This window comes from Bombus impatiens, unplaced genomic scaffold (genome assembly GCF_000188095.3).
Source record: "Bombus impatiens unplaced genomic scaffold, BIMP_2.2 scf_0091, whole genome shotgun sequence".
Taxonomy (NCBI): Eukaryota; Metazoa; Arthropoda; class Insecta; order Hymenoptera; family Apidae; genus Bombus; species Bombus impatiens.
The window spans coordinates 676,186-687,963 of NT_176510.1; the positions used below are offsets into that span (position 1 = coordinate 676,186).

The window sequence follows — 11,778 nt, forward strand, 5'->3', positions numbered from 1 at the left end:
CCTGTAAATTAACTCAAAACTACAACTCAAACTTAGCTTCCTTTGTCCGCGAACTGAACGCTGTTTTGTGAAAGTAACATTCTGCACTGAGTTCAATATAACTTCTGAAACAGAAATAATTTTTAGACCGGCCGTTCTCTCAGTTCAAAACTTGTATTTTTTTTGTTCTACTTGAGTAGTATTCGAATATAGATTACAAGGATGAATAAAAAATTATTGGCGCTTCGAAACGAAATTTAGTCAAAGAAGAAATCGTTCTTTTAATTCTAGCATTTTTAAGTTACATTAATTCTCTTAATGGGGGGTTAACAAGTCCAAAGCAACTTTATAGCGCAAATAACCGCGAGAGGATTCTTTACTGTATAAATTGATAGGAGTGAATCATTCAGGGGTTGAGTTATCTCTTTCCTCGAGGGATACGGTAATTATTTCTGTAAATTACATGCTCTTGTAGCTTAACCACGTTGCGTAGTTGCACGTCACTGGAAAGGGGAGAAAAAGGGAGAAAGTTGGGAACTTTTTATGGTTTGGAACGGGATGTGAAGTTGCATGTAAAATTATCCATTAATATGTTTAAAAACCTGACGAAATTTTCTCGACAGAAATTAAACGATTGAATAGCAAACGAGCAGACATTAATCTCAAATGAATACGTTGGTTAGTTTTGACATTGGAAAACGTTTAGATAAAAAACACGATAGAAATGATACAAAAGTTGCGAGGTTGAAAATTTGTTGGTTCTGAGATATATAGCAAAGGTTTTAATCCCTTTGCCGTGGTTTATCGATTCTCGTCGGTGCAGAATGCACGCTAGTGCATCACTATGAATGCTGCGGACGACGTGTGACCTTGAACGAGTGGCTCGCGAAATCCAAATAGAACCCGGGCAAACAAACCCTATGGTACTTTTCAAAGCGATACTAGTCATTTTTCTGTTCTGTTTTAAATAGTTTTAATATCCACCTACTTACATCTTCACCGTCACTATCCACCCTTTTGTACGAAGTTTGTCTTCGTCTCTTGAAAATCCTCGAATTTTTGTTTCCATGTGATCCTCTTCTTGTTTCCATGGCTGATCGACACACGGGTATTTAACAGTTTCTCTAATTAACTTATAAATGGATTATATTATAGTTTAAAACGTTGTTTTTAATTAGTTCATATTGCTTAATTGGTAGGTTTAAAAAGTTTCACCTTTCGAAAGGATTCGAAAAAACGTTCGCACGGTTGTTCGTCTCGAAAAGAGCGACGTGCCTTGAGAGAACGGCGGGCTGCGGGTAGATTGAAATACTTATTTAAGGAGGATCCAATTAGGCTGCCATTCCTGGAATTGCCGCGGCCAGGTTTACGCCATTATCGATCAAACTGTCCCAGATTCGCGAATTCTTCGTTGCTGAAGCGTTCATGCACAACGCTCCGGCTATCCTATGCGCCTATAGTCGAAGCTTTCTGTTCAGTCTTGATAAAATCACCACGTAAATACTTGGCTTCTACCATTGAAAAATCCCTTTTCATTTCTCGATCGGTTTTCCCTTGTTTTTTTCTTTTGGTGGAGATTAAACGAGAAAACAATTTAATTTCCGACTTTGTCCTCGAGTTTGATCCGTCTATCGACAAGCAAAAAAAGAAAAAAAATATGACTGAAGAGCGTCTGAGAAATTTGGAAAGCTCGTTTCTTTTATGCTCGAAGTAATTCGAGGCTGAAAGCGGTCTGGAGTCGAGTCAATTAGCCAGAAGTGGATGGAAATCAAGGGTGGTTAAGGAATCCCTCTTACGAGCGACTTTTTCCCACTGATTCTCTTCGCATGGAATCTATTTTTTTCCTTTTTCCCAACTCAACCCCGCTCCTCGTCTGCTCTCTGAAAGTTCGTGTCTGAAAGGCTCGTGTGGCCACTCAAGTCGCGAAAACGCTGAGCGAGCTACTCAAGAGCGACGAGCGAGCACGCCTGGTTGGGACGTGTAAGCCGCTTTCGCGAAATTTACGCTAATTTTTAGGTCAGATACGCGCCAAACTGACTATTAATTTCGAATGGTACCCATGGATGATCTCTCATCACGAAATCTTGCTCGCGCGATCGATCTGCTTTCACAGAGAAATTTGCATAGGACATTCAGCGAAGTTTCTATACCTTTTACAAAACATAGAACTTTTACAAAATGTGGAAGAGACGAGAGAAAGTGAATAGCGTCGAGAGAAACTGTTGATGAAGAATAATCGGACAACAATCTATCAAGATGAAATGTAACATTTAACTAATCGATAAACAAATTGGTAATGATTAAGATTAGTATAGTTTCGGCAATTAAACGTAGAGGTCCCAGTTTCTCGTCGATCAGCTGATCGCTGAAGAAACGAGTCTTTTGAATAGCAGCCAACGTCCTCGTTACCATTGCTCTCTCAATGTTCCCAGCTTCTTTTACGTACCTTTCGACGAAAACATCCCTTACAATCCAGCCTTGTTGTTTTATTCGTCGGCTATTTACTTCCCGAAGTTTTTGAACGGTACTGTGGTGAAGAAATAATCGTACACAGGCTGAATCGAGCGTTTCTTTTGCAATCGGCCGAAGGAAGACGAATACGGGATTATGGTCATTTCAGGCGGTTACATCACGCGCGTTCATTCCCCGTCGAATTACTCGTCTTCGATGCTAACCCTTTTTCCTTGATTTTGCAATAGTCGCGTTGCATTAATTATGCGCTTCCGTGGGCAGTGGCATGCGCGAACGTCGAGAAACTACCACGATTTGCATGCACACTATTGCACACAGTGGTCGATTATGTCATCGGACGAACGCGGAGGAATTAGTCGGACAATGTTATCTTTGCGCCTCGAGTCATCGTGAAGACTCCGTCTTGCTATTTCAATATCAGGTGTGTCTTGTTTGATTCATTGGCAGCAACCTCTTCTAAAAGTAAAGTAGACTAATTCTTTGTTTTACCCTGCTATTATTCTCGCATCTATATAACCTGAAATGTCAAATGTCATACGTGTTACGGTTATTACTATTATTTTCTATAAGAAGTTAAAAGTAGTTTTGTTTATCCGATAGCAGAATTGCAAGAAGTCTTCGCGTTAAAGATATACGTCACTATTCTCCGAGTTCTTTATTCTTTTACCATCCCCTTTTCATCCTTTTACAACATAGCTTAAGCTGTCGTGGATAGTATTACATGTACATATTTTCTGCGTATGACGTCAAGATATCGGAGAAATAGTCATTTTCTAAATTCATTCTGAATTTCTCGTGATCTTGTTAGTGAGTGAAAGGGTTAGTAGTTTAAAAAAAACAGGTGTATTAGAAACTATAGGAGACTTCTGTAGGAGGTAATAGTTATTACACGTGGTCCGAATTCCGGATAACTTTTGTGTCACCCCGTGATTTTTCAGTTGCACGTGAGTACGTAGAAGGGTAGAGAGAGAGAGAGAGAGAGAGAGAGAGAGAGAGAGAGAGAGAGAGAGAGAGAGAGAGAGAGAGAGAGAGAGAGAGAGAGAGAGAGAGAGAGAGAGAGAGAGAGAGAGAGAGAGAGAGAGAGAGAGAGAGAGAGAGAGAGAGAGAGAGAGAGAGAGAGAGAGAGAGAGAGAGAGAGAGAGAGAGAGAGAGAGAGAGAGAGAGAGAGAGAGAGAGAGAGAGAGAGAGAGAGAGAGAGAGAGAGAGAGAGAGAGAGAGAGAGAGAGAGAGAGAGAGAGAGAGAGAGAGAGAGAGAGAGAGAGAGAGAGAGAGAGAGAGAGAGAGAGAGAGAGAGAGAGAGAGAGAGAGAGAGAGAGAGAGAGAGAGAGAGAGAGAGAGAGAGAGAGAGAGAGAGAGAGAGAGAGAGAGAGAGAGAGAGAGAGAGAGAGAGAGAGAGAGAGAGAGAGAGAGAGAGAGAGAGAGAGAGAGAGAGAGAGAGAGAGAGAGAGAGAGAGAGAGAGAGAGAGAGAGAGAGAGAGAGAGAGAGAGAGAGAGAGAGAGAGAGAGAGAGAGAGAGAGAGAGAGAGAGAGAGAGAGAGAGAGAGAGAGAGAGAGAGAGAGAGAGAGAGAGTCTGTGGCGTAGAAATCGCGAAAGTGAACGGTTCTGGTCGAGTTCCCATGGACTTTCTAGATCAAAGAGGTCCGACGATTCGCGCTATTTTGCATGCGTGTACGGCTCCACTGTGTCGTCGTCACACAAAGTGGTTTAATCGAGCTTACCGACAAGAAACTCGCCTCTAATCGTCAAGAACCATTCCTCGACTGGTGATTTTCTTGCTTCGAAATCTCTCTGTGGTAGCCACTTTGTGCATTGGCCTCTAGTTAGATACTTTTTTTTAATGGTTTGGCTAATTGCGGAAAACACAGAACCAGCATTCGAGGGATTCTATTATACGTTGGTAATGCGTTTCCCGTGGCACTTTGCGACTACATGAGACACAAAGAGGTATTATAACATGATACAATGGCATTATAGTGTAAAGACAAAGGCTGATCTCGTTTAGCTTCCGTCGAGACAATCTACTTTTACGGATGATCGATAGTGTTTGCAAATTTATTCACGTAGAAGGTATTAGTTGATGTAGCAAATCGAATTATCGTGGCCATAAATAATTCTATAGAACGAGCATTGAATAATCAATGGCAATTAGGACGAGTAATACGGTCGTAGATATTCGTCTATAAGCGTGATGTTACATTGATCTTGTATAGCCGAATACGCATGGAAACGATGAAAAACCATATGGAAATATCGTATCTCGGCTAGGTCAACGACCTCGAGTATGCAAGCATAGCATTGTGATCACGGCATAAGATAAATTGGCAGTAAGCATAGCTCATAATCGCGGCAGCTGACAGTACACCGTCTTCTAAGGTCTTCGCTCCAATGCATGACGAACGTGCAACGAAATATGTACTCGTTTCTATATCGGTGACGCAACACGTTCGATCGTACTGTTAGAAAATTTCTATCTCTCTCGTGTATACACCTCTCAATCTGTTCCTATCTTGTTTCCTTTCGGATAAACAGATTCTTCTCAGAAATTAGAGTTTCTCCAACTCAATGCTCGACGCAAGTTTAAATGTTTCTTTCGTAAACATCAAAGAACGCGAAGCTCCGCTTTTAGCGATTTAAGGAAGCTCATGGATCGCTCAATGACATTGCAATTTGGCAAATTACAGACCAGCTAATCCCAAAGATCGATGAACGCTGACATTTTGGCCCGACGATGTTTTGGCGATGGCGCCCGCTGCGTCGAGACGGTCTCATCGATCCATTCACTCTCACTGCCGTTTATGTGGCCCGGTCTTCTCGCTTCCTCCAATTTCCTTTCCTCTTTTCCTTCTCTCTTTCCCTTGCCCTGACAACCTGCTACCTTACACCTTGCTCCTATCATAGCACTTCTATCGACCTACGCTTGTTTCGCTTCCTCGTTCTCTCTCCTGTACGGTCACCGGTTCTTTCCTTCGTTTATTTTCGCGCAAGTTCGTTTGCTTCTTCACCCTTGTGTTCACTCTTCCCTGGGTTTGTCCATTTTGTTCTTTAATCTTCGTCAAAAGACAAAACAATCCGGAGCTCTCTTTATTCACGATTCTGTAACGCTCGAACGATCAAGAGATTTTTAGGATGATGAAAAGTACGGATGAATTTTGGGAAACGTTTGACCCAGATTGACGAAGTTCGACTAGGTTACTTTCGAGCGTTTTACATTCGCGGGACGTTCGGTTTTGCGACGCTGGACACATATTCGATAGAGTTATAGAAATTCATTCACGAGAACGCGCGAGTTATGACGCGTGTAAGAGCGACAAGGACGTGCGAAGAGTTAGAAATGCCGGCCGTATTACCGAAGGAAGGCACGTAGGAATCGAGGGGAACAAAAAGTTAGAGTCATAACGTTTTAATGAACAACTGTGATTTGTCATGTTGTAGGTGATGTTTAAAATAAGAAGTATTTAGGAGCCGCAGATATCAACATATATACGATATTTTATTTTAATAAACGATAAATGTATTTGTTTTTGGTGAAATTCAAAATTTAATACATCATGTTTCGTTGGAAGATATTTCAAAGTTTCTGCGAGGATCGATGGACGAAAACGGTTCAGGAAATTGTAGACAAAGGTTGACGTAGCCTTGGAGGGAAAAAGCCGCACCTTCCCACGGAAAGTCGCGTAACCGGTGATCACCGGCGAAGGTCTACGGTGTCTAATGAAATTGCAGCCTCGTTTCGATAAATCATCGAGTGATCAGCACTCGAAGCATTCACCACACCCTTCTGACCTGACCCAGAAATCGGAAGGTGGGCGCGCCAACCCTGTAGACGACGAAAGGTATCCTTTGAACTTTAGCTAGGTGGTCATCGACTGTCGAACGAACGAACCTAAACGTGTCCGTATCCGGATCTCGTGGCAAGTATCCGACGATCCAGAGATCGATCGACAATTTTCTTGGACGCGAAGGAAACAGTGCAATTCGGTGAATCCACTTGCAAGTGGACGCTGCAACACAGCATACAGATCCGAAAATAACAACGATTCCTGGCGTCTCTTCAGCTGCTCGTCTATGTCCGAGCGTTATTAAATATTGCTCGACGTATTTGAATTAGATGTTTGTCGAGTCGGGTTGCGTATAGTTTCACAAGCATGAATTTTCTTTGTTCTTAATCTTCCACTGCCAAAATAACGTTGATCGGCAGTCGTTTATACGAAATATCGCATTTTGCGCTCGAAGAATTCCGTAGCTCCGTTTTCCTGGCGGAAAAGTCGGACGATAGAAAACACAAACGGGAAGTGGTTTCCCGGGGCGCTCGATTAAAATATTGATTTATCGTGAGGCGGTTGGGAAAGAAAATATTGGCCCTTTTCCATCGTCACACTTGATTCCTTTCTCTCGTCCTTCTTTGGAACGATTCCGATGAAATTGACCGATTCACGGGTTTATTTGCTCGAGTACCAAGTTCGAAGTGCACACGGGAAATCGTTCCTTAACCTAGCAAGTGCTTTTCTTGAAGGCTATTTGTGTCATAGCTCGAATACTATCGTATGCTGCTGATTTTCTATATAACGTGAAACCACGTGGAAAACGTACTTTGTTTCCTCCTTATTCTTCTCGTAACTGTGGTCTTCATCTTCGTATCTCGATTTCAGTCGATCTCAATGAGAATTAGATATCGCAATGGAATATGAAAACACGTTCAGAATTCGGTTTCTCCGTGCATCGGGCGCTATAATCGTTTCAGAAATGATCGGTAGCCAACGTGGTGCATAAACCTCTCTTATCCAACCTGTTATCCTTCCAATCCCCAGTTGCAGTCGGATAACTGTCATCTCTCCCGAGTTACTTCAGTACGCGATCGTTTATTTCGCGTTTTTCGTTCAGCCACGATGCTCCTTATCGTCCCACTTGCCTCCGTATCTTCCCTCCTCGTGGCTCTATCCGACTCGTTTATGCTTCGTCTTAGAGTTCTATCGCATCGGTTCTCACCCGAGGCGGTCGTGTCGTCTCCGTGTTCGCGGAGAGGAACGAAGCAGTCCGCTCGGCCGGCTCCGGCGAGTGTCGTTCGGGCTCGAGCAGTGCTAAGAATACCGCGGCCAGCCATATTTGGCAATGAGACCGCGTGGCCGCGCGCCGCGTTGCCCGCGGGAACACGAAAGGGAGAACCGCCTCTCTTTTCGGGGGCAGAATCGGATCGTCGTTAACTCGAAGGGAAGTTATAGTGGTTCCTTCGTCCCCATAAATTGTCATTTTGCCATCTTCTAATAAAATGTTTGTCCCTTTGGTGGTGGAAAATTGTCCTTATCGATGATCGGTCCAATGCTGATTTTTGTGCACTTATGGAAAATTTAAAGATGCAATTACCCATGGAATGTACACAGCATGCTAAAATGTATAAAATACCCAAAAGAAAAAAAATTTTTACTTTGTCATAAAAATATGAACGAGCATTCCTGCTTGGTTAAGTCACAGATTTTCGTCCGAGCAAAAGTGATGTCTCCATGATCAGAAAGCGAGAGTAGTGGAGAAGTTAGGATGTCACGCTGTTAGCCAATCACGATCAACAGCATTCTCTTTATGATTTCTCTTAGAAAATTTATTCTCGATGAAGGAGTTTTCTAGAAAATTCGAATATTCCCTTTTTTTTATCTTTGCGCTATTGAATCCTTGAAGATATACGACGTTATTTTGTTTCACAGCGAATGAGAGAACTGGACGCTGATGGTTTTCGTTAACGGCGATGGGGGACAACGTCGCTGGTCGCTTGTAGCGTTACAGGTTTATCGCGACGATACCGGCGCTTTAACGCCAATTAGGCGGTAATTAATTGATCGTCGGGAACAGGCAACGAGGTTATTAAGGTCACCGAGCTCCGGTCGACGTACGAACTCCTCTATGCTGCTCGACCGTTGCCACAACGATGCTCAGAAATTGTCTCTTCAGGTTCGTCAAACAAATGATTCGTTTTCGAGGGTCTTTGATGGTTCCGTATAATGGCCACGTTGCAACGCGATCAATCTTCATATTGTTTTCGTACGGCAGAAATTCGCTCATTTGATGTCATCGCAGAAGAAGCGATTCGTATAATTGAAGTTCACCTATTTGTCCCACTACCTATATTTAAAATTATTTTTATTTCAAACGATGAGAAATAACTTCATCACTTTTTCCTGTTTCTTAATTTATGGAGTTGATCGGTATAGCTTCTGAGTGACTCGTATAACTTGGAGATATTTTCTATTCGCCTTTAGTTTCTTCGTTTACCGAGGCCTAATTGCGTTAAGTGCGGTTAATATGCTTTCAGATGGCCATCTAAGATCTCTATTGCAAGCAAATAGGTACTCGACTAGAATCGATAATTCAGCGAATGACCGACTAATCGTATTATACGAGGCCTGTTGGCGCATGCCAGAAAGGCCAGAAGGAGGTTCACGGTCTCGATATTCGTCGAGCGAGTTCTTTCGTCGGTTTCTTGTAAAAAATCGGTATATAATCGTTGCGCAAAGCCCGTGCGTTCACCTACGACCCACGCGTTCACCGCCAATCGTTACGTTATGTTTGCAAAGCGCGTACAATTGCACGTGCCTGCATTTTCGAATCGATCGATGTACCAAAGCTGCAGCCGCGGAGGCCCGTTACATCCGGTTTGCTAGCGATTACATCTGCAATCGAGACGCGATGTGTCGTTTAGAGGGGCATTAATCACAGGCCTGGATCCTCCGCGGTTATTAGCTTTCCCCCTTGTTGCTTCCTTTCGTGCTGTTCTTCCTTCAATGCTCCCCTTGTAGCCCGGCCGACAATTTTTCGGCCTGATTTCCACTGGTATTCCACCAAGCAAAACACTTGCTCGTTGAAACGACGAGTTCCATGTCGTTGTAACAAGTGAGTCATTCCGAAGTGAAAAGTTTCTTGCGTATCTTCTCTTCAAAGATGCCATTAGTTTGATGAATTGCACGAACAAAAATCAACGAAATAGACGACGTAAAACAAATAACAAATAAACATTTTATTTCTCTTGTAATTGGAAAGCTTATGGCCTCTAAATTAAACTTCGTTAACAGCAGAAATATCGATGAGCGATGTACTGGACATAGATAATTGTAATTAACATTGAAATTAATTTTAATCCAAAATCTGTCGTTTTGATAAGTTTGGCAACTCTAGCGTTGACTGTTAAGCAACGATCATGTGATTTCAGCTGATGAAACAAGTGGAAAAAAGTATACGAGATAAAAAAGTAATTTTATCATTTTTCTTTACGGCAACTTTCACGATGTAGGTTGAAGAACTTGTAGATTTTTCGTTTCATTGTCAGTGAGAGGTGATCGGCGACGATATCGTACATAAATCGCGTCACTTGATACATGCATAATGTATCTCATTCATAAACACGAGGCCACCTATCGAAGAGGGCACATAGGGGCCGCGATTCCGTAATTCGAACATTCGTATTCGAAGAAGCCCTCGCATAAACGCGATAATTCCTGTCCCGCTTCGTCAATTAGATTCCGTGGAAAATTCCCCCATCAGTTTGCATTTCACGTGTCGTTTCACGGTTTCGACGCTCCAATTCCGTTATGTAGATAGTTTCTCGGAAAAAATTCTTTTTCCGAAATCCTCGTCATCTTCCCTCATTTCGATATTTTAACTCGGAATCTCAGAAATCGTGAAATTTCACGGGGACACATTTTTCTATTTCTAATCTAGTAATATATATTGTAATGCATTTATTAAATTTCACGGTCTAGAAATTTCTCTTGGCTTAGAAAAATATCTTAAAATATCCATATCTTCGTCTATCACTCATACGAATTCCTCTGCACATCACGCCATTTCTAATGTAGTGATTTTAACAATTTGTTTCGAGCAATTTAGATCACATGTGTGCTGTAAGAATTGTACTTGGAATTTAGAATATAATTTGCGAGATAAATTTTCGATCTTCTTTGACGCCGAGCTCTTCGTTGTAATACAATTTTAGTTAGCGTTCGATTATCCGACACTACTTTGCGTGCGTTTCGATAAAATTCACTAGAAAATACGAGAAACGAAATAGAGAAACGAAATAGTGGAAATTATGTTAGAATAATCACGATTACTCAAGATAAGGACATATTCGATGAAAAGAGTATAGTATTCCATCGACGAGATAACTGTATTCTAATAGCAGCGAATCTGTTAAGCAAATTCCTGCCGATTGAATTCATTGAATGAACGAAAAATCATAGCTGGTGGGTAGAATCGATTTTTATTACGTAAAATATTTGTTTCCCATGAGATTCGGATAAACGAAGCTATGCTATACTGTACTCCAAATGTATCGCTTCAGACTCCAAGCATAAAGCGACACGAATCAATCTTCGATGAAATCATTGCAATTTCTCGCGGATGCCCCATCCATCATCCATCAATATCTTCGTAGACCTCGAAACCACCTATTCATCGTTTCAACAAACTCGGGATTCGCCTCGCGGAAAGTCAACTCGCGAGAAATCTGTTTTTCCGCTGAATCCAAGCTGGTTTCGAGGCATCCGGGCCGAAGTTGTAAATAGAGATTCTAGGAAATGCTAATAAAACATCCTATGGCATCGCTCCACGGCGTGGCTAGACACGACTGATGAGGATCCGCGCGCACGTAGGTATCTATGCTCGCCGGTGCCCCCTTCAATTTGCGTATTCTCTTTTTTTTTCTTTTTTCTTCATTCGCGTACCGTCGCTGAACCGACTGAATAGCCAGCTAAAAAGCTCTTTTCATCCACGGCTTAGAACTCCGTGACCGTGAACGCGCGCCAGATTAGACGTGCCTCTTTGCTTTCTCCTGGCTTCGTCTGACGTCGACTCGATCTTGGAAAAATTTCTTTTCACACAGGAACTCTAATTAATTTAGGCTTGACGCATTGAAATATTTAAAATACACCAGAATATTTCTATATATTTCTAGAAATATCCTCGTTTTTACTTTATTTGAGCTCTTAATCTTATCGAATGTATAGGATATATCACTTACACGTTAGATGATTTCTTCCAAAGATTGTGATCGTTCCGAACGAAAATCAACCAAGAACAGTGCCATAACTCGATAGCTACTTATAGCAAAGAAAATTGTACACTCGCGTCAAATAATTAAGTTTAGGCGAGAGAACGTATCCGACGTGGACACGCTCAGGTTGCTCGATTGCTTGTATTTTTTTACGCTACGCATCATTAGAGCGTTATCAAGAGGCGGATGATAAATGACGTAAAGGAAACAGGTTTTCAATTTCGAAAAAGCCGCACATCATATTCACGTGGGATTAATTAATGATCCGCGCGACTTCGTTGCCTCTCAA

At 42.0% G+C, this 11,778-nt stretch overlaps 1 long non-coding RNA gene across 1 annotated transcript; it reads right to left on the reverse strand.

The window, feature by feature from the left end:
* Nucleotides 1–2,102, reverse strand: LOC112214146. The gene is made up of 3 exons (XR_002948068.2): nt 1,195–2,102; nt 972–1,072; nt 1–104 (listed from the first exon to the last, which is right to left on the reverse strand). It is a non-coding gene; the product is annotated as an uncharacterized LOC112214146 (long non-coding RNA).
* Nucleotides 2,103–11,778: the final 9,676 nt, after the last annotated feature.